We start from the raw sequence: 26,614 nt of genomic DNA on the forward strand, positions 1-26,614 counted from the left end.
GCTGACTTTAACACCCCACTTTCACCAATGGACAGATCATCCAAAATGAAAATAAATAAGGAAACACAAGTTTTAAATGACATATTAGAGAAGATGAGCTTAATTGATATATATAGGACATTTCATCCAAAAACAACAGAATACACTTTCTTTTCAAGTGCTAATGGAACATTCTCCAGGATAGATCATATCTTGGGTCACAAATCAAGGCTTGGTAAATTTAAGAAAATTGAAATTGTATCAAGTATCTTTTCCAACCACAGTGCTATGAGACTAGATACCAATTACAGGAAAAAATCTGTAAAACATACAAACACATGGAGGCTAAACAATACACTACTAAATACCCAAGAGATCACTGAAGAAATCAAGGAGGAAATCAAAAAATACCTAGAAACAAATGACAATGAAAACACGACAACCCACAACCTATGGTATGCAGCAAAAGCACTTCTAAGCGGGAAGTTTATAGCAATACGATCCTACCTGAAGAAACAAGAAACATCTCAAATAAACAACCGAACCTTACACCTAAAGCAACTAGAGAAAGAAGAACAAAAACAACCCAAAGTTAGCAGAAGGAAAGAAATCATAAATATCAGATCAGAAATAAATGAAAAAGAAATGAAGGAAAAGATCAATAAAATTAAAAGCTGGTTCTTTGAGAAGATAAAATTGATAAACCATTAGCCAGATTCATCAAGAAAAAAAGGGAGAAGATGCAAATCAATAGAATTAGAAATGAAAAAGGAGAAGTAACAATTGACACTGCAGAAATACAGAGGATCATGAGAGACTACTACAAGAAAATATGCCAATAAAATGGACAACCTGGAAGAAATGGACAAATTCTTAGAAAAGCATAACATTCCGAGACTGAACCAGGAAGAAATAGAAAATATAAACAGACCAATTGTAGCCCTGAAATTGAGACTGTAATTAAAAATCTTCCAAAAAACAAAAGCCCAGGACCAGATGGCTTCACAGTCGAATTCTACCAAACATTTAGAGAAGAGCTAACACCTGTTCTTCTGAAACTCTTCCAAAATATAGCAGAGGGAGGAACACTCCCAAACTCATTCTACAAGGCCACCATCACCCTGATACCAAAACCAGACAAAGATGTCACAAAGAAAGAAAACTACAGGCCAATATCTCTGATGAACATAGATGCAAAAATCCTCAACAAAATACTAGCAAACAGAATCCAACAGCACATTAAAAGTATCATACACCATGACCAAGTGGGGTTTATCCCAGGAATGCAAGGATTCTTCAATATATGCAAATCAATCAATGTAATACACCATATTAACAAATTGAAAGAGATAAACCATATGATCATCTCAATAGATGGAGAAAAAGCTTTTAACAAAATTCAACCAACATTTATGATAAAAACCCTCCAGAAAGTAGGCATAGAGAGAACTTACCTCAGCATGATAAAGGCCATATGTGAGAAACTCTTAGCCAACATCGTTCTCAATGGTGAAAACCAAAAAACCATTTCCTCTAAGATCAGGAACAAGACAGGTTTGTCCACTCTCACCAATATTATTCAACATAGGTCTGGAAGTTTTAGCCACAGCAATCAGAGAAGAAAAAGAAATAAAAGGAATCCAATTGGAAAAGAAGAAGTAAAGCTGTCACTGTTTGCAGATGACATGATACTATACATAGAGAATCCAAAAGATGCTGCCAGAAACCTACTAGAGCTAATCAATGAATTTGGTAAAGTAGCAGGATACAAAATTAATGCACAGAAATCTCTTGCATTCCTATACACTAATGATGAAAAATCTGAAAGAGAAATTAAGGAAACACACCCATTTACCATATCAAAAAAAGAATAAAACACCTAGGAATAAACCTACCTAAGGAGACAAAAGACCTGTATGCAGAAAACTATAAGATAGTGTTGAAAGAAATTAATGATGATACAAAGAGATGGAGAGATACACCATATTCTTGGATTGTAAGAATCAACATTGTGAAAATGACTACACTACTCAAAGCAATCTACAGATTCAGTGCACTCCCTATCAAACTACCCATGGCATTTTCCACAGAACTAGAATAAAAAATTGCACAATCTGGGGCTTCCGTGGTGTTGCAGTGGCTGAGAGTCCACCTGCCGATGCAGGGGACACAGGTTCATGTCCCGGTCCGGGAAGATCCCACATGCCGCCGAGCGGCTGGGCCCGTGAGCCATGGCCGCTGAGCCTGCGCATCCGGAGCCTGTGCTCCACAATGGGAGAGACCACAACAGTGAGAGGCCCACGTACCGCAAAAAAAAAAGAAAATTGCACAACCTGCATGGAAACACCAAAGACCCCAAATAGCCAAAGCAATCTTGAGAAAGAAAAATGGAGCTGGAGGAATCAGGCTCCCTGACTTCAGTGTATACTACAAAACTACAGTAGTAAAGACAGTACGGTACTGGCACAAGAACAGAAATATAGATCAATAGAACAGGATAGAAAGCCCAGAGATAAACCCACACACATATGGTCACCTTATTTTTGATAAAGGAGGCAAGAATATACAATGGAGAGAAGACAGCCTCTTCAATAAGTGGTGCTGGGAAAACTGGACAGCTACATGTAAAAGAATGAAATTACAACACTCCCTAACACCGTACACAAAAATAAACTCAAAATGGATTAAATACCTAAATGTAAGGCCAGATACTATAAAACTCTTAGGGGAAAACCTAGGCAGAACATTCTATGACATAAATCACAGCAGGATCCTTTTTGACCCACCTCCTAGAGAAATGGAAATAAAAACAAAAATAAACAAATGGGACCTAATGAAACTTAAAAGCTTTTGCACAGCAAAGGAAACCATAAACAAGATGAAAAGACAACCCTCAGAATGGGAGAAAATTTTTGTAAATGAGAATTTACAAGCAGCTCATGCAGCTCAATATCAAAACAACAACCCAATCCAAAAATGGGCAGAAGACCTAAATAGACATTTCTCCAAAGACTATATACAGATGGCCAAGAAACACATGAAAGGATGCTAAACATCAGTAATCATTAGAGAAATGCAAATCAAAACTACAATGAGGTATCACCTCGCACCAGTCAGAATGGCCATCATTCAAAAAATCTACAAACAATAAATGCTCGAGAGGGTGTGGAGAAAAGGGAACTCTCTTGCACTGTTGGTGGGAATGTAAATAGATACAGCCACTATGGAGAACAGTATGCAGGTTCCTTAAGAAACTAAAAATAAAACTACCGTATGACCCAGCAATCCCACTGCTGGGCATATACCCTGAGAAAACCATAATTCAAAGAGTCATGTACCACAATGTTCATTGCAGCTCTATTTACAACAGCCAGGACATGGAAGCAACCTAACTGTCCATCGACAGATGAATGGATAAGGAAAATGTGGCACATATATACAATGGAATATTACTCAGCCATAAAAAGAAACAAAATTGAGTTATTTTGTAGTGAGGTGGATAGACCTAGAGTCTGTCATACAGAGTGAAGTAAATCAGAAAGAGAAAAACAAATATCATATGCTAACACATATATATGGTATCTAAAAAAAAAAAAAAAAAGGTTCTGAAGAACCTAGGGGCCAGACAGGAATAAAGACACCACATAGAGAATGGACTTGAGGACCCGGGGAGGGAGAAGGGTAAGCTGGGACTAAGTGAGAGAGTAGCATGGACATATATACACTACCAAATGTAAAATAGCTAGTGGGAAGCAGCTGCATAGCACAGGGAGATCAGCTCGGTGCTTTGTGACCACCTAGAGGGGTGGGATAGGGAGGGTGGGAGGGAGACACAAGAGGGAGGAGATATGGGGATATATGTATTTGTATAGCTGATTCACTTTGTTATAAAGTAGAAACTAACACACCATTTTAAAGCAATTATACTCCAATTAAGGTGTTAAAAAATAAAATAAAATAAAAGATTTTGTCTTATGAAATGAACAATAATGAGATGAACAGAAAATCCATAAATTTTTAAAGGAATTCTATCATATTGGAGTAAGCATCTAAAATGATAGGAGACCTCTAGAGCCCCAGATTTCTACAGTCAGTATGCAGGTTGAGAAAGTTACTTTGCTGCAAACATAGGCCATTTATATTAAAAGAGAAAAGACATCTCAGAGGATGGAGCCAAGAATCCAGACGGTTGAATCTAGAGCAGACTTAGGCCCTAATCAAGGAACCTTGCCTGCTTGAGTAGGAAAACCCAATAATATAGATAGATAGATCTGATAGATTTCAGATTCAGATAGAAATAGATAGATAGATATCTACCTGAAAGATAGATTTCAGATAGAAATAGATTTCTATCAGAAAGATAGATTTCAGATAGAAACAGATTTCTATCTGAAAGAGATTTCAGATAAAAATAGATAGATTTGTATCTGAAAGATAGATTTCAGAATTGCTTTGAACCAATTACTGCTTTTGCCTTCTATTATTCTATTTTTGAATGGGAATGTCTATTGGGGTTACCACGTCCCTGTTTCAACATTTTATGTTGGGTGTATGGTTTAGTTTACAAGCAGAATTTAGAGGAAATAAACAGGACTTGTTAAGGCAAACCTTAATCTCTAACTGACGAGAACTATACATGAGAAATCCTATCTATATCTGTACCAGATTCAGATCACAAGATCATGGACTTTAAGCCCAATGTGGTCACTGGATGAGACCTCAAGGGTCTTGGGAGAGCAGTGTATATTTCTCCTAGGCGATGAATTGAAATAATTGTGGCCAGAGGGTGAAGTTGATGAATTAAAAATGACCACATATTATTTACAAATCTTTTAATTAAGAGGTAGAGCTTATTCCTCCTACACTTTGAATCTGGCCTTTTTACTTCCTTTGTCCAGTTAAACGAGGCGGAAGTGGTATTGTGCAACATCCAAGCCCAGACCCTGAGAGGCCTTACGGTTTCTATTTTTGTCCTCCTGGTACTCTGAGGACACCACACTGTGATAAAGCCCACAATGAAAGGCCATTCCAGCTGCTCCATCCAGTGCTATCTGAGGCCCCAGACGTGAGAGTGTCACCATCTTAAATCTGCAGCTTACTGCAATCACATGAATAGGTCCAGGAAAACCCAGAGTAAGAACAACTCAGACAAAGAACTGTGAGAAATAATAAACCATTGTTATTAATAAACTATTGTGAGGTGGTTTGTTCAACAGCAACATATAATTAGTATCTATCCATGGTCTAACAGGGAATAGAGGTGAACAGATGGGACAGGTTTTCTGGCAGAGGTGTGACTTGGATTCTACTGTGGTTGGGATGCTGTTACCACCATGTTTTTCATCACGTGGACCTCTCCAAAGTGATACTCATAACATGGCAGCTGGCTTCCCCCAGAGTAAGCGAACTGGGAGAGGGAGAAAGTGGCCAAAATGGAAGCCACAGGGCTTCCCTGGTGGCACAGCGGTTAAGAATCCGCCTGCCAATTCAGGGGACATGGGTTCAAGCCCTGGTCTGGGAAGATCCCACATGCCATGGAGGAATGAAGCCCATGTGCCACAACTACTGAGCCTGCGCTCTAGGGCTCGCAAGCCACAACTACTGAGCCCACGTGCTGCAACTACTGAAGCCTGCATGCCTAGAGCCTGTGCTCTGCAACAAGAGAAGCCACCGCAATGAGAAGCCCATGCACCACAACGAAGAGTAGCCCCTGTTCACCACAACTAGAGAAAGCCCACGCGCAGCAATGAAGACCCAATGCAGCTAAAAAAAATAAAAAATAAAATGGAAGCCACAACGTCTTTTATAACTTAATATCAGAAGTGACATATCATTACTTCTCCTGTATGCTACTGGGCACACTGACCAAACCTGATGGAATGCGGGAAGGGACCACCAGGGTGCTAATATCAGGAGACAGGAATCATTAGGGGGCCATCCTTCAGGCGGCTACAACATAAACCAGGGAATGAATAAATCTATTCACATCCTAGTCTTCATTTCAAGAATCTCAAAGAGGCTAATTTTCACATATCCTCTATTCCTCCTCTGACCTACTCATTTATCATGGGTTTTACCCATTTCTCTTTACTTTCCAGCTTATCCCTTACCTGTTTATCCCCCTCTCCCACTTCATCAGGCCATGGAACATGGCATCTCAGGTCTTCATGACTGACTGAAGGCAACTGCAGCAGTCAACTGGCTCAGCAGGGTCCTCCGTTAGAAGCCTCCGTGATGCGAAGATAGACCCTCAAAGATCAGAACTCCCCAAATCTTTGCAGAGGAGAACAATAAATGAATTCAGCTCAATAAAAAGCAGGCAGCCTGGGATTGTAAGGAAACAAGTCCCTGTGTTTGTTGCTGGTGACATGTGAGAAAGCAATCTGTTATAACAAATCCAGCTATGTGTTATAAATATTCGTCATACTTTTTGATTCACTGATATCTTCTTTGGAGAACATACCCTCCAAAAACAACAACATCAACAAATAGAAAAAGTGAAGTTGTATTCTTTGGACCATCTCAAATGCTCAATAACAAGGAATTGGTCTGAGTAACAGGACAGAAAACTATATCAGCATAAGTGACAAGCATGTCATTTCACTGACACTGACCTGTGTCTATGAAATACAACTATGTGAGAAACACAAAGTAGGGCATATGTAAGTAAACACACACTGCTAAGATCAAGGTTTGGAAAATCAGAATAGATACAAATAGATTATTGTTGATTAGGATCTTGGGGGTTAAATTTTTTTCATGAGAAGACCATTTCCTCGGAAGTCATCTGACTAGGAAACTACTAAGCATTGATAGGAGCTGCTTTCCAGTAACCCAAACAACACTCTCTGAGTCTTGGTTTCCTTGGTCACCAAATAAGTGTCACATACCTAAATCCCAGGACTGTAAAGATTAAATGAGATGAACTGTCTGCGTCCATCCTGCCCACTGGGAAGGGGTTTATAATCCAGGTGGAGGAAGTGTGGAATGAGGGAAGCAACCTGGGCTTTGCATTCTGCTCCCACCACACTTAGTACCTTAGCTCTTTCTTACCCTCAGCTTCTTCAACTGTAAATGGTCCTTTCTACCTTGCAAAGTTCTGTCGGGGTTAAATGTTGCATCATATGTACAAAGGCTAGTAGAGTACTCAGCACATATTAGGTGCTCAATTAATATTAGTCCCCTTCTTTTTTGTTAACTTATATCTCCAACTCTTTCATTCTCTTCAAATAAAATGAAAAATAAGGAAAACCCTTTGAAACTGGAAACAAGCAAGTTAACGCCAAATTTCCAAAAAGTGATATTTCACTAGTTCATTGCCAAGTCACACAATAAAAATAGTTTGTAAGAAGTCAAAGGGGATAGGGTCTTGACACACTACTCAAGTTAACCAAAGGGCCATCCAATGGTCTTGGTGCAGGGGCTGATCTGAGCCCTTTCCTGACATCCCTAGTCTTGGGAGACAAGATCCATATCGCAGAACAGTTTGCCTATAGGTTGAAAACATAAAGGGGTTCAAGATGTGAGAGTATCCACCAGAAATAAGCCTAGGGCATGATTTGTGAACTGTGGAGCCCAAGGGTAAACAGCCTGGAGACCACAAACTCTTCCTCAGAGGAGTTTCCAACAGTACCAAGAGTGGCACTTGACGAAACAGAAACCACCCCTAAAGGAGAACTCCATCTTCTAGGTAGGGTCTGGGGAATAAATTAGCTGAAAGTCAAGGAAAGGGAAAGAACAGGTTATGGATACTCCCAGACTCCTCTTAAGACTGGAGTCTGTCTCCAGAATTACCAGCACAGTGGAAGTAAAACATATGCTCCTTTAGAATTAAAGTCAGCCCCAAATAGCAAAGAAAGAACAGGATGCATGGCCCTTGTTTGTAAACAAAGACCAAGATAAATGTCGGCTGCCAGACCTCAAAGGGAGGTATGACAGGCCACTTGCAGGGGGAAGCCACAGGGGGCAGAACGAGCCCTTTGGTCTCCCTGGTGGTCTCTGGCAGATCTTTTCACAGGCATCCCCAAAGAGCAGAGAAGCTAAGGGGGCCAGAAGGGGGCACCGACCCCAGCACCCTCCCCACAGGTCTGTGCTGTCTTCTTTGGCCAACGTTCAAGCATTTATAAACTTGATCATCACTCTCATCACAGCTGTGGCTGAATGCTTTGGAGTCAGGCATTTAGATGTGAATCTCCCAACAACAGGTAAATGGCTAAGCCTCAATTTCCTTGTCTGTATAATGGGATTACCAGTAGTCCCCCACCTCGTAGGTGGTTGTAAAGGGTAAATGAGATCATGTGTGCAAAGCTTTCAGCACAGTGCCTGGCACATAGCCAGTACTCACAAATAGTAGGCGCTATTATTATTTTTATTCTGTTGTTGTTGTTGATTTTGCCTTCTGCTTTGTCACGTCATCCAGGGTAGCATTTCTCACCAGAACTGGGAGACATACAGAGCTGAGGGACCATCAATGACCAACTCAGACATTTTCCAGAGTGGGGAAGGGTAGTATTGACGGCAACCACGAGAAGCAGCAGCTGTAGGGAAGAAGTGAAGAGGAAGGGCGTGTGCTGCTCATGAGGCAACGTGCGCATCTATCAGCCTTGCTCCTGGGTCTGCTACAGGCCAGCTGAGGAGCTAGATTCTCAGGGCAGCAAAGGGACCAGGGCTGGTCTGCAAGGAGGTTCAATCATGTTTGCTGAGGGCTCAGGGGCCATTTACAAGTGATGTGAAATGAAGAAGAAGGTCCCCTGGGAGACACCTGGAGAAGGCTCCTCCATAGGGGCAGGGGTTCTGCCCACCTACCTCCCCCACCCTCACTCACACAGGGTTTGGGGAAGAAAGCAGGGCAGAGAAGGCACCACCCGTGCCTCGGGGCCAAGCATCCCATCAAGGACCAGCGTCTCATTCTCACCCTGGGAACTCGAGACTCACAACAGGACCCAAAACATACAGCAGAGCTCTGCTACTGCTCAGCCTCAGAGCACTGGATTTTAAGGAAGGTACTGTTTACTTTCAACAGGGTGTCATTTCCGACTGGAACACAAGATATACTTTTCTAGCAGGTCGCTACACAAGTAGTTCCGATAACCAGGCCACCTTAGGAGCCCCGTTACGGTAATTGCACTAAATCTCTGGGGTTGTCTTTTCGTTGGTAACACAAATAAGAGGTAAGTAAAGGTTACTGAATAGGAAATTCAACACGATATATATATAGTCCAGGGCCTAGGACAGTGCCCAGAACACAGAGGAGCTGATTAACGTTTGCAGAATCAGTGTTTACTGAAGTTCATTTAAAAATAGCCCAGCAGTGATCAGTAACCCAGTGTATCAGGAGAGTGTCTCCTCTCTCTCACAAACACACACACACACACACACACACACACACAAACATACACACACACACACAATGGCAAACAATAGGAAACCTCAATATATGGGCATTTTAAAAATGATGTAATAACACAATTCACAAATATTTTCTCTGAGAATTGATTCTCTGGTTGCTGACTCTCCAACTTCGTTTCCTTTTAAAAGGCAGACCTAAAAATTCTCATAGAACTCCATTTTGTTCCTTTCCATACTCCCTTTATTACTTCCTTCTATCATGTGCGCATCATATCTCACCTGTACAACACTAGGGATCCGGTTATGACAAACTCTGTAACGGCCCATCATACTCACTCTATGGTGGCTTATCTAGTTTTACTAAGTTATATCCCTCATACAGAAGTGCACGACCCCAAAATACATAAAAGTCATTTTTGCAACCCACAGAGTGAGCATGTAACTGATACGAATGTAACTCACACTTACTTAACACTATGTCTCCTAATAACTTCTTTTTTAAAAAAATGCATGGTGGTATCTTACAAGAAGTCAGTTGATGGGCTCTTGAAAAGCTCAGAATAAAACAATATATCAAAGGGGGCCTGTCTTCTGGTCAGTTCATCATCTGTGTTTTTGTGAGTGTTCTTAACAAAGGTGATTGTGTGTCTGGAGTATGGGACACATACATATGTAAACATGCACACCACAAGTGAAAATCCAGAGAACGCAGACACTGTCTAATTCATCAAGACATGAATTTCTTCCTGGTACTGACTGCAACAGCTATTACATTGGACCACCCAAGAAAGCCCCTCCCCAAAACACAAATCATGGGACAGGTTCTCCGACAGTAGAACCAATCCTCTCATTAGTCTGGGATGGTTGATGGACAGAAATCATATTATTTAAATCCTTTGTTGATTCTGTGCCCAATATACTGACATTTAACATTAAATTTGCCTTCAAATCATATTTTACAAAAAACGAAAGGTAAGAAAAACCATTCTTTTCCTACCTGATGCTGTAGCCACCAGAAGCCAGGCTGTTGCTCTCTGAATGGGACAGACTTCAGGATTTAATCTTCAGCAACCTCCCCTGGAACCAGAACCATCGGAAGAAAACTTTCAGTTGCTATGAGCAAGCAGACTGTTTACTTCCAGCCAATTCTTTCTCATTCCCATGGCTTGCTGAGTGCCAGAGTAGGGTGGTTAAGAAAGGATGTCTGGGGAGAAAGGGGTAGAGTTTGGGAGAAAGAGAAGAGACAGTTCCCAAGGGAAGGATTCGCTCACCCAGTACCCTTCCTTCAAGCAAAGGAAAGCCCTCTTTTTCAGCTTTAATTTCTCATGGAAGATCTGCCACTGCGTTACTCACAGGTAATTACTACATTGCCCCTTTACAAACAGCAGACATACTTTTTGGGCGAGCCTCCAGATTTCTGATTCATGCCTGTACCTGTCCACAGGGATAGCACTGTGGCTGGGAAAATTGGGAGGGCAACAAGCCCGCCCAAAGGGAGGACACAGTCTAGACTATTAATCAAGTTCTTGGGATAAAATGTGATCAAAAAGATCAGAGGCTGGTGTGAGCCCCTCCATCCATCGGGCATCCACCTCACTCATGGAATCACCTGGTTAGGGCTCAAACTTTTTCCAAGTAGACCAGCCCCTACACTGTATCAAGCTTCAACTTGTTTCCCCAAAGAAGAGAGGAGGAGCGAGGATTACTATAACAAAAGGAATGTGGTTTTCTTACTTAATCTGAGCAGTCGATGTAGGAGAGTCAAAGACGATCGATGTACAATTACAGCTCCTTTAAGTTTAATATCTGAAATACAGGGTTTAAGAAGACATTTCAGTGATAAGCAAGTGTTACAGAGGCTTCAGGTTTGATTCATTTCTAGTTTCCAAGAACGGGAGGTAACACAGTAAAGAGGACAAGGCAAAGAGGTAGAAATTGGAAAATCTTGGGTCTGCTATTTACTAGTGTGACTTAGCCTGGTTTCCAAATAAATAAAATGAGAAGACTGGGCGGCAAGATCTGCACAATAATAGAACATCATCTCTCACTTTTACACCTATCCACCTTGCTCTTTTATCGACACTTCAGTTCTCCTCTGGGGAATCACGCCTTCCTCTCAGCTTATTTGCATGGGGTTGGTAACACCCACAGCCTTCTTCAGAAACATTCATATGGCCAAGTCCAGCCAATCGGAGTCACTGATAGATTCAGAGATAGGTTCGTGCCAACAGGAGTCATTTCTGGGACTTGCTGGGAAGAGGAGTTGTCTTGCTGTGGCCACCAATCTGATGAAACAGAGCCTTGTGCTTCTGGTGGCCATCCTAGGGAAAGAGGGAATGCGTGAAGGTAAAGCCACCGCAGAGGAAAGCAGAGCTTAGAGATGGCAAGAGACCAATTCCTAAGGATGTCATTTGAAGACTTAGATTCAGCCATGACTGAAACCATTTTTCTTTGAACTCCTTAAAAATTTTTCCTTTAGTTCCTTAAGCCTGTTTCTGTTAGGTTTCTGATGCTTGCCACTGAAAAACTCCAGCTAATATGAATCTCTTGTAAGTGCCCTCTACCATCTAACACTACTGCTTTTTAACATTTATAGCCACAATGATCTGGGTGGCGTGGGGAGGCATAAGGCTGATAAATCGGTTTCCTTTTGAAGCACTCTTGGAAATTTTTGTTTTTTAAAGGCTAAGCCTGCACAGCAGAGAGATGTAGAAGTAAGGCAAATTCTGGTGAAAGATTTTAAAATTCTTTATTCTTCTCTCTGAATACAGCTCTTTGTAAAAAGTCAAATTCAAAAAATGCACAAAGGTGAAATGCACCAAGTGAAAAGCTCCCATGATTTTACCTTCCAGAAATAACCATGGATAATGTTTTAGTGGTTTGCTATTCAAAATGTGATCCACAGACCAGCAGCCTTGGCCTGGATCTGGTTACAAATGCAGAACCTCAGGCCTCAATCCAGTCTTGGATTTTAACAAGGCCCCCAAGCAATCTGTGTGCACATCGAAGTCTAAAAAGCCTTGGCCTAATGTGTAAACATATTTTTCTTCTAGTTGCCAGCACTTTTTGGCACATTTAATTTGTTGGCTTTTTATTTTACTAATTTTGTAAAGAAAAGACATATATGAATACAATGAATCGGAAACAGTGAAATCAAAATCCTTTACAAACTTAAGTAATTCATTTACTGGGACCATATGCAAATTATAAAAGTGTTACAAACCCATACAGACCCTAGGACACACATAGTAGCAAACTATCCCAGGACAGGACACACTACAGCTGTGGTTCTCCACCAGCTGGAGGTCATACTGCCAGCCACACATTCAGAGTTTCCAGTTCAGTAGGATGGCAGGGTGCCGGGGGTGGAGGGGACAAGGCCTAGGAATCTGCATTTCTAGCAAGTTCCTGGGTAATGCTGATGCTGCAGGCCCCAGACCAACGTTTCACCAGTGTTTCAAAAACAAATCTGGTTTTATACTATACGTATATACACATACTATTCTGAACCTTGCTGTTTTCACTTAATACTGTATCTGACATCTTTCCATGTCAACCATGTAGCATTACATCATTCCTCGGGCTGCAAGGTCAGAGATTTTCAGCTGATATGTTGAACATATGTTGAGTATATGTGGAACAACACAGAAGGGAATCACTGGCATCTTCAACGTAAGGACTAGCATCCCCACGACTGGAATCATCACTTGCGATATTAAATAAGCATCGTATGTTTGAGGCTACAGATAAGCAAAGGTCTGGACAGACCAGGAAAGTGATCAGCATCGTGCAAGTGCCACCGAAGACACAACGAGAATGTAATTAAAAAACTTCCACATTAAAAGCCAAGAGTCAAGCCAAGGTCTTTGTGTGAGGACTCGGGGAGAAGGGTTATGTCCTCAACTGGCATGGAATGCTCTCAAATTTCTCAGCTCAAACTTCTTTTTTTTTTAACATCTTTATTGGAGTATAATTGCTTGACAATGGTGTGTTAGTTTCTGCTGTATAACAAAGTGAATCAGCTATACATATACATATATCCCCATATCTCCTCCCTCTTGTGTCTCCCTCCCTCCCACCCTCCCTAGGCCCCCCCTCTAGGTGGTCACAAAGCACCGAGCTGATCTCCCTGTGCTATGTGGCTGCTTCCCACTAGCTATCTATTTTCCATTTGGTAGTGTATATATGTCCATGCTACTCTCTCACTTCGTCCCAGCTTACCCTTCCCCCTCCCTGTGTCCTCAAGTCCATTCCCTATGTCTGTGTCTTTATTCCTGCCCTGCCCCTAGGTTCTTCAGAACCTTTTTTTTTTTTAAGATTTCATATATATGTGTTACAGTATTTGTTTTTCTCTTTCTGACTTACTTCACTCTGTATGACAGACTCTAGGTCTATCCACCTCACTACAAATAACTCAATTTCTTTTCTTTTTATGGCTGAGTAATATTCCATTGTATATATGTGCCACATCTTCTTTATCCATTCATCTGTCGATAGACACTTAGGTTGCTTCCATGTCCTGGCTATTGTAAATAGAGCTGCTATGGAGAACAGTATGGAGGTTTCTTAAAAAACTAAAAACAGAACTACCATACAACCCAGCAATCCCACTACTGGGCATATACCCTCAGCTCAGACTTTTGAGGAGTAAGGTATGACTTTCATACCGCCTTGGCAAATCTAAGTCTCATGTCCAGTCAACTCTGAAAATAAACTTCTCATGTAAGAGAGCTGTGATGCATAGGAAAGGCATCCTCCATCTTCTCAAGCTGTTGGTTGGTGAGGGGCCCTCTAGGAGCTGCCGTCTCAGGCTTCTTAAAACCCTACCATCCACAGATGCCGTGAGCTTGGTTAAATACTTGGCAAGACTATGGAGACATCACGTGAGCTGTAATCACACTGTGTTCTTCTGGGGACCTTTCAGGGCATAATCTAAGTCCTCTGTTCATTTCTCTTTGAGGACAGAAGTATCACAGGACAAACACAGGCCCAAGAAGCTTCTCACAGAGGAAGCTGCGAAGGCAGCCCTTCATCGCTCAGAGGGTAGCTACCTCTGAGTAACGTCAACCCAAATCCTACCTCCTTGGCTACATTTCTAAAGAGTTTCACAACTACTTTGCCAAGTGGCAGACACTGCATTTGGGCAGGAAGGGGAAGACTACGTCAATGTGAGAACTCGGTACCCATTATCCATCCCACTTGCCTCCTATTACGCAGAGGTTGGAAAGCTAAAAGCTACGTTTCCCAGGCTCCCTGGAGCCAGGGTTTGGTTTGCAAATCAATCCTGCCAATAGATGCACGTGCGGGAGATCTGGAAGATGGACGTGAGGGTGGGACTGTTTTCCTGCTGCTTCTACTGCTGCTATTGGCAGACAGGAGCTATTCTTCAGCAGTGTCCCAGGGTCCAGGGATCAGGCTCCGGCTGAGTGACTGCTGAGGGGCTGTTCTGGTGGTGGCAGCGGAGCTTTCCCAGTTGTTTCACTGCAGCTAAGGTGATGTGTTCAGTTCAATCAGTGAACTCCTGGTCACACCCTGCTCCTCCTGACTGTAGCAGCAGGAGGCACAGGGAGCTTCCCCTGGCAGGTCAGACAGTCATTTGTTCTGGGAGTCATCCTGGAGTCCCAGCCTCGCACCCCCACTTCCAGCCTTCCCAACAATTTTGAGATCTTCACAAAGGTGCCTTGTCTATGGATGGTTGCTAGTTGCTGTTTCTGTGAGGAGGACTGAAGTGGGAAACCACCTAGTGCGCCATCTTGCTGACGTCACTCTCCATAAATTTCTCAGATAACTCAGGTGCCTGGACTCCTCAAACTTCAATCACAGTCCTGATGAAGTCAGATTTCACTCACCAAAAATTCTGAATGTACCAAATTCCTGGGTTAAATTTCTTTCTGCTTAAGAAAGGAGATAGTGTTTCCCATGACTGAACCCTGACGCAGATCCTAATTTAAACACAAGTCCTGAGTTTCTCTAGATAGTTCCTAAAACTTTCCAGACCCTCATTAAAGTAGGGCTAATGCTATTGTTTTTATTTACCTTTTATGCTAGGCTATCGTTTTGGCATTTGGTGTTAAAAATAAAGATGTAAATTTTAAATGGAAACATTTGCTTTTAACAAAGATTTATTGAACGTCTTCTATGTTCAAGGCACCATGCTAAACATCCCAGTGCTAAGACAACATGGCATAATGGAAATAGCATACACGCTTCATGAGGAATTGATTTTTGGCTTTGCCCTATCCATGTGGCCTTGGGCAAATTACTTAATCTGGCCAAGCCTCAGTTTTATCATCAGGATGAATAGAGATACTAACAATTATCTCTAGGATTGTTCTAAAAATTACACAAAACATGGAAGTGTCCAAAACCATACGTAGTACATAAAAGATGCTCATTAAATCTTAATTCCCTTCCTTTTTCCTAAAACATGTAAAAATGAAATGATTAAAAAATAAATTTTGAGTAATCTTCAACAGCATTTGCTTGTCATTTTCAAATCAAATTTTGTCACCTCCCTGATTAAAATCCTCTAATGGTTTCTCATGGTACGTAGAAAAAAATTCAAACTCCTTGCAAGCCTGCAAGGTCGTAACAAGCCCCTAGTGCATTCCTAGTTATAGTCGTATTATGCCTATTTCTGTTCTTCAGACAGATTCTCCCTCTTGGTAAGAATTTTTGTGGCATTCCTGAAGTTGACGGTTTCCAGTGATTCGCAATGAGCAGAGATGGAGTAAAAGACACAGTTCTGACTCCCTGGTAAAGACAGGGCACGGGAACACCGGCAGAGCCCTTCTTTCAGCCTGCTCTGTGGCAGTTCAAGATTTGTTCTAGAAACATGAATTGAAGAGCCTCTCCATGGGCCCTGGAGGTAGTATGCGGCCTTCAGCCAGACATGGGTGTGGGCTTCTGCAGTCTCCGTGACACTGGGTGCTCCGGCTGGCTCCAGAAAGAGGACCTACATCCCGTCCATGGGCCAGGACATAAGCCTCAATCAGCATTTCAGGTGGTCAGCAAACAGCTCTAGGGAACAAGTGGATTTGAGCCCAAAGTAGGTAAAGCCAGATAATTCTATTGGAGGCAGCATCTAATTTATGACATGGAAAGCACTAATCAAATTCAGATGGTCATCCTTGGCTAGACATGTTTTTCTTCTCTATACTGAAATGATCCCCATTCTACAGTCCCTGAAACTTCCAACTCTTCCGAAAAATGGCAAGAGTGGAGGTTCTCATCACCATACTGCTTGCCTTCTGGTATACCCAGGGGAAAACACGATTATAAGCATGATTTGAACAAACAAATGAAAACATAATACAAATTGGGGCCAGTTCCTGGAAAAACAAAAGGGCCTGTTCTGCACATGCCCTGATCTCTGTTACTGACTTACTGGCTGAATGGCCCACTCCAGAAAGCGTCTGGAGGAGCCCACGTGCCAGAAAACACTCCAACGCTTTCCAGTGTTCAGTCAAGTGACTGGTCGTCTTCCTTTGACAGTACACACTTACTGTAAGCTGGCCACTTGTCAGGACCTAGGATTTAACTTGTCTGCGGTGTAAAAGCTATTAAAAAAGCCAACTTGAGTGATCAGAGGAAACATGGTCTAAGGGAGCTCAACCTGGAATCCAGATGGTATTAACACATGGGAAGTGTCTATGTCCTTTACACCTTATGCTTTTGCAAACAGTAGGCACCTAGTGTTTTCCCTCTTACCTTTCAAGTGCTGTACTTATAAGAATGTAGCCTGCAGAGTATTGTTTTATTTAAATGGTCTTTGCATGAATGATGAACCAAGGTGACACTCCCTGAGATTTGGGCCTTAATGCATCACCCCCACCCCCAAATATTTGCTCTTTACTTTTAGTCTTATACATGTAGTTTCACAGGCATTACCTCTGACAACTGTGCTTTCAGCATATTGGTTGGAGACCCATTGCCTGAACAATGGTTACGATGTTTATATTCAGCGGGGTAAAGTGAAATACTTCCCCTTGCCTGCACCGTGACCCACCACCAAGACCACCACAACTCTTACAATTCCTCCTAGATGACATCTGGCACCCACCAAGCACTGTTCTGAGCACTTAGCATGCATCATCTCACCTAAGTCCCACAGCATCACTATGCGGTAGATACTGTTATTATTCCATTTTACCCATGAGGAAACTAAAGCATAGAAAGGGCCAATAGCTCACTCAGAGGTATATGGCTACACATGGTGGAATCAGGATTTGAATCTAGGTAGGACACCAGACTACCCCCAATCGACACAGTCACTGTTTATAAATATGATGCAGGGGTCTTCCAATAGGTCCCTGGAAGATACACACTTGGAAATAGATCATTACAGTCCTGGATTTTTAAACCAATGTTTGCTTCCTAGCCAACGTTTTCTACACAGCAGAAATACAGATACGCAATAGATATAAACTAAAAGAATATTGGAGTAGATACCTCCCTCTTCATTTTCTTTCCCAATTTATTATTAGTCTTTGTTCTCTGCCTGGACATATACTTTGGTCCTCATAAGTCTCATTTTCAGCAACACCTTCAATTATTCAACCTCAATTGTTCCATGAATACACATGTATTTATTTGTCAACCTTGTATCCTGGTATTGGTCTCAGAAAATGTGGCACTAGATTTCAAAGCATAACTGTCCTTTCACTGCTCTGCTGTTTTTCCCCCAGTTGTTACTTCTGTCCATTCCACCAGCCAAGCCCTGACTACAGCTCACTGGGAGTTGTAACAGCCTTCTCCCTGGCTTCCCGACTTCAGCGACCCACTCCCTCTGACCACCCTGCCTCCCGCTAACCAGACTCTGTTAACATACTCCTTCCACTCAAGTACAGACAATCTGTTGCTGATCCTATCAAAACCTGAACTCCTTTGCCTGACTTGTTAATCTTGCCCCACCCTATCTATTCAATTTTCTTTCTGGCAAAGTCCAATACACACCCACTGAACCGGTCAGGCTGTTACCCTAACTGCAGAGGCAGCAACCCACATGCCTCTACAACTATTTTTCCCACCGCGTATGACCGCCACAATGCTTCAGGTCACCAGCTAGCTAAATCTGATACATCATTCAAAGGCCCAACTCAAATCTCAGTTATGAATTAAACGTTCTCCACTGCTGCAGCACACACTGATCACTTTCTTCTCTTACATCCTATTACATTTACAAATTAATAGTAATTTATTTATTATTTTTAACATCTTTATTGGAGTATAATTGCTTTACAATGGTGTGTTAGTTTCTGCTGTATAACAAAGTGAATCAGCTATACGTATACATACATCCCCATATCTCCTCCCTCTTGCGTCTCCCTCCCACCATCCCTATCCCACCCCTCTAGGTGGTCACAAAGCACCGAGCTGATCTCCCTGTGCTATGCGGCTGCTTCCCACTAGCTAGCTATTTTATGTTTGGTAGTGTATATATGTCCATGCCTCTCTCTCACTTCATCCCAGCTATTAATAGTAATTTAAATAACAGTAATGACTGGCTAACCCTACTGAGCACCAGGCCCTACTGGGATAAGTAGTTTTATTGTAAGTAGCTTTTCTAATTTTACAGATGAAGAAACAGAAGCACAGTACAACTCAGCTTAACACCTGATTGTTTGCTAATCATTTCATTTGTGTCACACTAATCTCCCTAACTAGCTTTCCACTTTGTTGAGAGAAGAGACTAAGATTCATATTTATCCTGTGCCTTCCACAGTTAGTGGAGTCTACGTGCACTGTAAGTTATCAGTACTGTTGGTTGGTTGGTTGTACATACTGATGTTATACGTCTTCTAAAACTCCTACCCTGTAAGAGTGGCACCATGTTTGCACAAGGTGCAAATAAATGCTAAACAAACCCTTTTGAGCACAGCGATGAATGGTTTTGGACAATTCATAATCTACAAATGGCCCTAAGTGATTCTCTCTAATTTACGCTTACTGCATCCATCCTTTACACGCTTGAAAACATATTAAAGATGGGAAACCATAGGTGAGCTGTCAGAAATCAACGACAAAATTAATTAGAATGTTTGGAGGGTTACAGGGAAGGGGAGGTTGTTAATCCTATCCTGGCCAAGAATTGGATCCCCTGTTTTTATTAAAAATAAGGTGGCAGCAAGATTTCCCCAAGTACCCAAATACTTGCACCACAGTATGATGGATTTTCTCCAAATCTCTTCCAATACTTTTTTTTTCCTTTAACAACTATGACTGGTATAGACATAACTTCAGCAAAGATAAACAGCATAGCAAAGATGGGAAAAGATTATGACTTAGACTAAAGCTTCAATATTTTTTAAAAGTCACAATTATTTCTGATATTCAGCGTAGGCATAATTTCCAGTATCTCATTTCCACACCCACTCTATGGGGTGCACCACATGTAAGGATTCCTGAGATTCCTCTTCCCTCTCACTTCAAAATCGAAGCTTCAACGAAAGCCAAAACCATAGAGAAAAAATTTTATTTCAAAATTCTTACATTGGCTCAAGTGCAATTCATGAATTCCTGAGCAAACTCTCATAAGCAACAAATGAACTGACTTTTTTTTTTTTTTTTTTTTTACCAACGCATCAAATAAGAAAACTTATCTTACCGAAGTCATCCTGGTTGAGTTTCCACTGACTACTCACTTTTCCTCATGCCAGCACTTTTCTTCACTTGAAAAAAAAAAGTTAGATGAGAAGAAAGAAGATCATTTATATATCTTGTCTCTTTATGTAATTTCTTAAAGCCTCAGCTTATCAGGATTTCCTTCATTGCCAGCTGAAGCTAGATACATGGCCCATCTGATCCTATAATAGTTGCAGTTTTAGAGATAAGCAGGCAAAAAGCATTCTCTTGAAGAAGTCAGTTTTCAAACTAAAACTACTCAGAGAAAACATTGTTTCTCATAAAATGACATTTTGTATCTTTCTCACTAATTACAAAAAAAAAACACCCACCAGTTCACTGTGGATGACTTGGAATATATTCCTTCCTCCTCTTTTATCAGACCTGAGTAAATTGTTGGTCAACAGTAGGTATTAGGTTTTGCATACCGCTTTATAATCATATTCAAAACTATAATTTCTTTTCTATTTTGAATAGTCTCCAACGCTCTCTGCAAGTCATTTTGTACGTTTGTGTGTATGTGTCCTCATATCAATTTACCAATTCAATCGGATGGCAAATTCAAATACTTTTTTTTTAAGAGGAGGCCATGTGGGGTATATTTTCAGCCTCCTTGTAAATCTGAAAGTGAATTCCCACAGCCTCTGCACATAAACATCCTGTTGGGTGAATGTGGAATTCTTGAGACACAAGAATTCTGTCTTCTAGAACAGTCTTCAGGGTTGAGAAGTCTGAGCCCACCTTGATATTTGTTTCATTAGTAACCTGTTCATTTCTATCTAAATGCCTGAAAGAGTCTTTATTTAACCTGGAAACTCAAGTCTTTTAAAAGATAAGTCTCTGTATGGGTCTGGCCATTTTAATTTTATCTCAGATCTTCTCCAGCTCAGGAAAGTTTTCTTCTGACATGGGCTTGACCGTTGCTTCCAGCATTTTGATCCATTTCTTCATTGGGAAGAAATGTAATTCTCAGATTAGATCTGTGTTTGCTATCTTCTCTCTAACATTTTCATCTTGGTCCTTTTCTTTATTTTGTCTTCCACTTTACTGATTTCATTTCTGCTATGTCTTCTCTGTATTGACTCTCTTTACTACAGGTGTTTAATTCTATTAAACTTTTGGCATATTTGCCCTCATTTCTCATTTCAGCCTTGGCAAATCTTCCTTCATCCCAATCTGTTTTCTCCAGATGGCCCCTGGCTCCGTCCGATCTCATAGTGGTTAGGCCTTCTCACATCTTTTTGAGACTACCAAAAATATGTCTGCTAAAATGCTTTTCGCTTTTCTGCAGAAATTTATTTTCAGCTATATAACCTCACCTCAAGTTTTAACAGAAAAGCTTCCTTTCTCTTATCTTGCAGTGTTCTTTCCTTAGGCCCCTTTGGGCATTTTTCTGTCTCTTCATACTGAAAAAGAGAAAAGTATGTTCCAGCCTGGCACTTGCTAGCAGACACGATTAAGCAAAGAATCTTCCTATTCCCTCACTTTCCCCTTGGGCACAAGCAAAGCAGAGCTGAAGGGCACACAGACTCACATAGTGCCTACCTCTGTTTTCAGGATCTCCCAGATATTTAGCTATGGTAGGTCTCTGGGCATTAGATTGGGGCCCCTCCTGCTCTAACTGCTGTAATTTCCAAGTAGTAGGAGAAACTGAGAGGTAACAGAAACTGCCGTCCTGTTTTAGAGGGTAACACATAAAATCATATGCCCTCTGAGCATGCATTGCCCCTGCCTTCTTGCAGTACTGTTTATTACACAACTAGCCCTTCCAGGACATAACACACCTCTACTTGTCTCCGTCTACCTCCTACCTGGCTGTGGTCTGGGAGCCACAGTCTTTGAATGGATGTGGAAAGAGAGAAAATGATGGGTTAGGTGGGAGGTTTGACTCTGGACATGACTCTGACTGGTTCAGAAGACAGTTTCTTCCCAGTTGGACTGTTTGCTCTTCTGGCCAGTGTATCTTCAATGCCCTGAAATAGCTGGGAGCAAATGATGGGGGCAAGGTAACATTTGCTTTCTATTTATTCTCTTTCATCACCAGCTAGGCTTCTCTGGTTCAGTTTGTGAGCCATGTAGCTTGTAATCTTGAGAATATGCTTCTCAATCCATCCCCCTGACAACTGCATTAGTAGACATTCCCTATGGACTTCAGCATATGGCCTTCCTCCACCTTAAATTTACATTTATTATCCATCCTTTTGTGCAGTTTCATGGGTATTTTAGGATGAAACATCTCAAATATTACCTGTCTCCTCCTATGATGACCAGAGAAGTTTGTAAATAAAAATGTTTAATATTGCTAGCTAGAATGGCACAGGTAATCCATAATAGCATATCTATATTAGGTTTTGAATGCAACACAGGGAAAAGCAGAGAGATTTTCTCAGACCACTTAACAGATTCAAAGGACAGAGATAAGGACCTGCTGTATAGCACAAGGAACTCTACTCAATACTCTGTAATGACGTATATGGGAAAAGAATCTAAAAAAGAGTGGATATACATATATGTACAACTGATTCACTTTGTTGTACAGCAGAAACTAACACAACATTGTAAATCAACTATACTCCAATAAAAATTTTTAAATAAATAAAAATAAATCACAAAAAACAACAACAAAGGACAGAGAAATCGTTACTTATGCTAATAGCACTGTAATGGCTCATAATTTACACAAAGAAAGCTACAAGATGCAAAGCGGTCACAACCTTCATGGACCCTGGGGGTAAGAACATTCTCTGAAGTTGACAATATTATCGATTTAGAATGGGTGAAAGCCCCCAGCAAAAGTTAGTTCTGAGATTACAAGGTTTCCCAACTCTACAGTACAGAGAACAGCTTGTTCATCCAATAGAACCAAGAAAATTAAAGTATTTCTCATACCCAAGAAACAGCCAGGTTGACCCATATACGTTCTTAGGATTTGAAAGTTGTCAACGTCAATCGATTTATAACCAAGTAAAGTGTACAGTCTCCTCATGGAGGAAATAATGAAAAATAGCTAGTCTGCTTGGAATCTAGGAAAAGGGGAAGCAGAGAATAAGAATCTGTCAGTGAGTCTCTAGTCCTGCCTAAGACGGAGAGCATGTTCTGGATCTGAGCAAGCCAGAATTGTGCTGGCTAGCTGAACAAGCACTGTCATTCTCTTGGCAGGTACATCCCCATACTGGAAATGGAGATGATCATAACTGATGACTCTGTTAATAAAATCATCTAGATCCTTTATTCTGAGTCAGTGAGCAAGCTGTCACTTTCCCTATGAGGCTTTCCCTCAGTTTAGGGAAAAAATCTGGGCAGGAAGAATGTGGCTCTAATGCTGAATGGAAAACAGACCCTAATTCTGGAGTTCAGTGTTAACATCTTGACTCCAGCCACAGTCATTTGATATGGGGAAATGACCCATGCTGTGAGAAAAACATTCTGCATGAATTTTTTGGGGGGCCTGTCTTTCCTATATCCAAATGCCTTCTGTGATCTCCCATTGCCTTCAAACTTAATTCCAAACTTTTGAGAATTACTCTCAAGATGCTTCTCAAATTTATCCTCCATACTTTCCAGTCTGGCCCATCTTGATGCCTTCCCAAACCCCCACACTCATTCCCTCTTCCCTGCCTTTGATCATACTTTCTCCTCCTTGGAATGCCCTCTCTCTTCCTCTCCACCAACCAAAATCTCATTGGCTCCAGGGTAAGTTTAAGCCCACCCATCTCCATGAAAACTTCCCCAGCTACACTAGACCCACGAATTTCTGCATTTCAGATGTACTGCCTAGCATTCTGAGGCTTAACTCTTCCTTGCCAGTCTTAAATTATCATTGTAGATTCCTACTGACTTTGTCACTACTCCATCCTCTTCTCTGTTATCTAAGCTGAATGAAATTTCATTACATAGTATTTAAGTGCTTGTGTATATGTCTAGTCTCTCAAATTTCTAAGGGCAGAGAAATTTCTCAACTCCCCTCTCTATCCTCACTGTGCTAATCACAGTGATGCTGACAGATAAGCACCCAAGCATTTTCTTGAATGAAATGAAATTTAAATCAGTCCACACTGTTAAAATCGAGACCTGGATGTGGTCTTCTGTGTGTCTCTTTGCAGTGAGGTGGGTGGTATTCTAGGTCTTTCCTTAGTGAGAACAAATGGTACAGTGACTAACAGCATGGGTTCTGGATTCAGAGAGTCCTGGATTCAAATCTCTGCTTTTTTTCTCTGCATCTTGAGTGCAAGTTTCTTAGATTCTCTAAACCAGGGTTTTCTCATCTGTAAAATGGGGAGTTCACAGGGCTTTGGTTAAGATTCAATGAGACCATGTGACAGGTTTAGCACAGTGCCTCACACATGGTAGGTGCTGAATAAATGTTAACTTACAATGAATAACAAGAGTTCCAAGGGACACCTTCACCTGTGTCACTCCTTTGAGAACTCTGGCATAGCTCTAGGATGAGAGAAATTTTACTGCATAAGATCTTAAGGCTTACTGGGATAAAAAAAAGTAATGAAAGCATTAAAATTAGCCCCCAAACCAGGACTATCAGTCCTTAGTAATGAGTGGGAGACAAAGATGCTTCCACTTCAGATGTGCGTGGCTGGGAGCAAGAGAAAGAATAAGGGAAGAGAATATTGCTCTGGGAAAGCAGAAAATTCCCTGAGATGAAGCCAAAAGCCTGTGCCATCAGTCCAAAACCAGCCAAGGAGGTGGCTGGCGTGACTCCAGATAGCATCTTCAAATGAAGTGAGTACTAGTTCCAACCTGTTCTAGTTTCCTCAACTGAGGGTGTGTAAAACAGGAAAAACCAGACTCCCTCTGAAGTGTGAAGTGCTGTGCTCACTAACTGGCCTCACCACTCTAGGTGGTCAGAAGCTGTGATCACTGGAGGTGACCCGTGAGGTTCAGAGTCAGCTGGGGCAGTAGAGGAGCAGCAGTGATGGTGGCCACATGGGGCTGGAGTTGGAAACTGCAGCAGAAACTGACCACTGGCTGGGTAAAGACTGCCCTTTACTGGAAGCCTTTTAAAATGAGATAGGGTATGAAGTCAAACCAAAGTAAAACTGGGAGGTAGGTGGCTGAGAGCCACATAGAAGTGTCATTCAGGGCCAAGTCCTGATTGTCCCTAAGGGTATGGCCCCAGAAAATTGTGGTTGTGAATAATTACCCTAGAGTTGGGACTGGCAGGGGCATAATCCCAGGCCCTCGCTTCTTCCCAGTACTTCCACTGTTGGCCTAGGTGCTCTCATCTGGATGGCCTCCAAAATGATTTAACTCATTATACTTAATTTGAAAATTATTTCCCAATTGCTCAAGGGTATCAACTAATAAGTGTTCTAGGGGTGGCCATTAGGTCTTATCACATGTAGGGGCAAATATTCTACAGAAGCATACAGTACATTATTCTTAATTGAATTTGGTAACAGACTTAAAGCACAATCTGGGGATTAACTTGCCAAAGTGGTTGAACAAAGAGTTTTGGCGCCTGAGCGCTTGAGTACTAAGAACATTTCAAAGATACACATGACTCAAGTCAAACCAAAAACCTGGGTGAGGGGAACCGGGCTGCACTGAATTCTTGGCAGGGCTGCTTCAGCTGTGAGTCTAACTTAGGTGAGCTGAGGACAAGATCCAGGAACTGAAAAGGAGAGCTCCTGTTTGTTCCCCTTGAACAGGTATTTCTCTCAGGGCTAAAACCATTCCTTCAGCAGTTGAGCAAAGGAAAGGGATCCACAGAACACGCAGATACTCTGAAACTTCACAAGTGCCTTGGTGTAGCTCTTCAACCTACACTATGCTGGATCCTAGGTGGGCCCTTTGAATCTGGTAAACTGTGTCCTTCACTTATGGGGAACATTCTTATATTGGTTCCTGGGTAATTTCCACTTCTACTTTTTTTTTTTTTTAACTCGTTATTTGAATGCTGGATCTTCTAGAGCAATTCTTTCAGGTTCTTATTATTTATCTGCCATTTTCCATCACTGCTGTGTTCTTTGTTGTTGTTTCACTTACTGGAAGGTTTCTACAACTTTATCTTCCAAATCTTCTTTTAACATATATATTTTAAATTTTCAGTAATCATATATTCATTTTCCAAGAGCTCTGAATGTTTTTTAAAAATGAATGAGCACTTTATAATGATAATAAGACTGAGTCGTTAGGAAGACACAACAATCACAAATGTATATGCATTTAATAACAGAGCCTCAAGAAACGTGAAAAAAATTGACAGAATTAAGGAAAGAAATGGTTCCACAATTATATGAAGAGACTTTAGCATCTATCAGTATGCAATTCAGAGAAAAACGAGATAAAACATCTGCATAGACACAGAAGATGTGAACAACACCATCAGTCACCACCTAATTGACATTTATGAAACACAACATCCAACGATTGCAGACTATGTGTTCTCTTCAAGTGCACAGAGCAACTTCACAAAGATAGGCCATACACTGGACAATAAAACAGGTCAGTACATTTTAAAGGATTGAAATACGCAGAGTGTATTTTCTAGCCACAGTGGAATTAAATAAGAAATGAATAACAATATAATATCTAGGAAAACCCCAAATATCTAGAAGTTAAACACCTTCCTAAATATTTCATGAGTCAAAGACAAAATCACAAGGGAAATTAGGAGATATTTAGAGCTGGATGAAAATGAATTCAG

Source organism: Delphinus delphis, chromosome 2 (genome assembly GCF_949987515.2).
Source record: "Delphinus delphis chromosome 2, mDelDel1.2, whole genome shotgun sequence".
Classification (NCBI taxonomy): domain Eukaryota; kingdom Metazoa; phylum Chordata; class Mammalia; order Artiodactyla; family Delphinidae; genus Delphinus; species Delphinus delphis.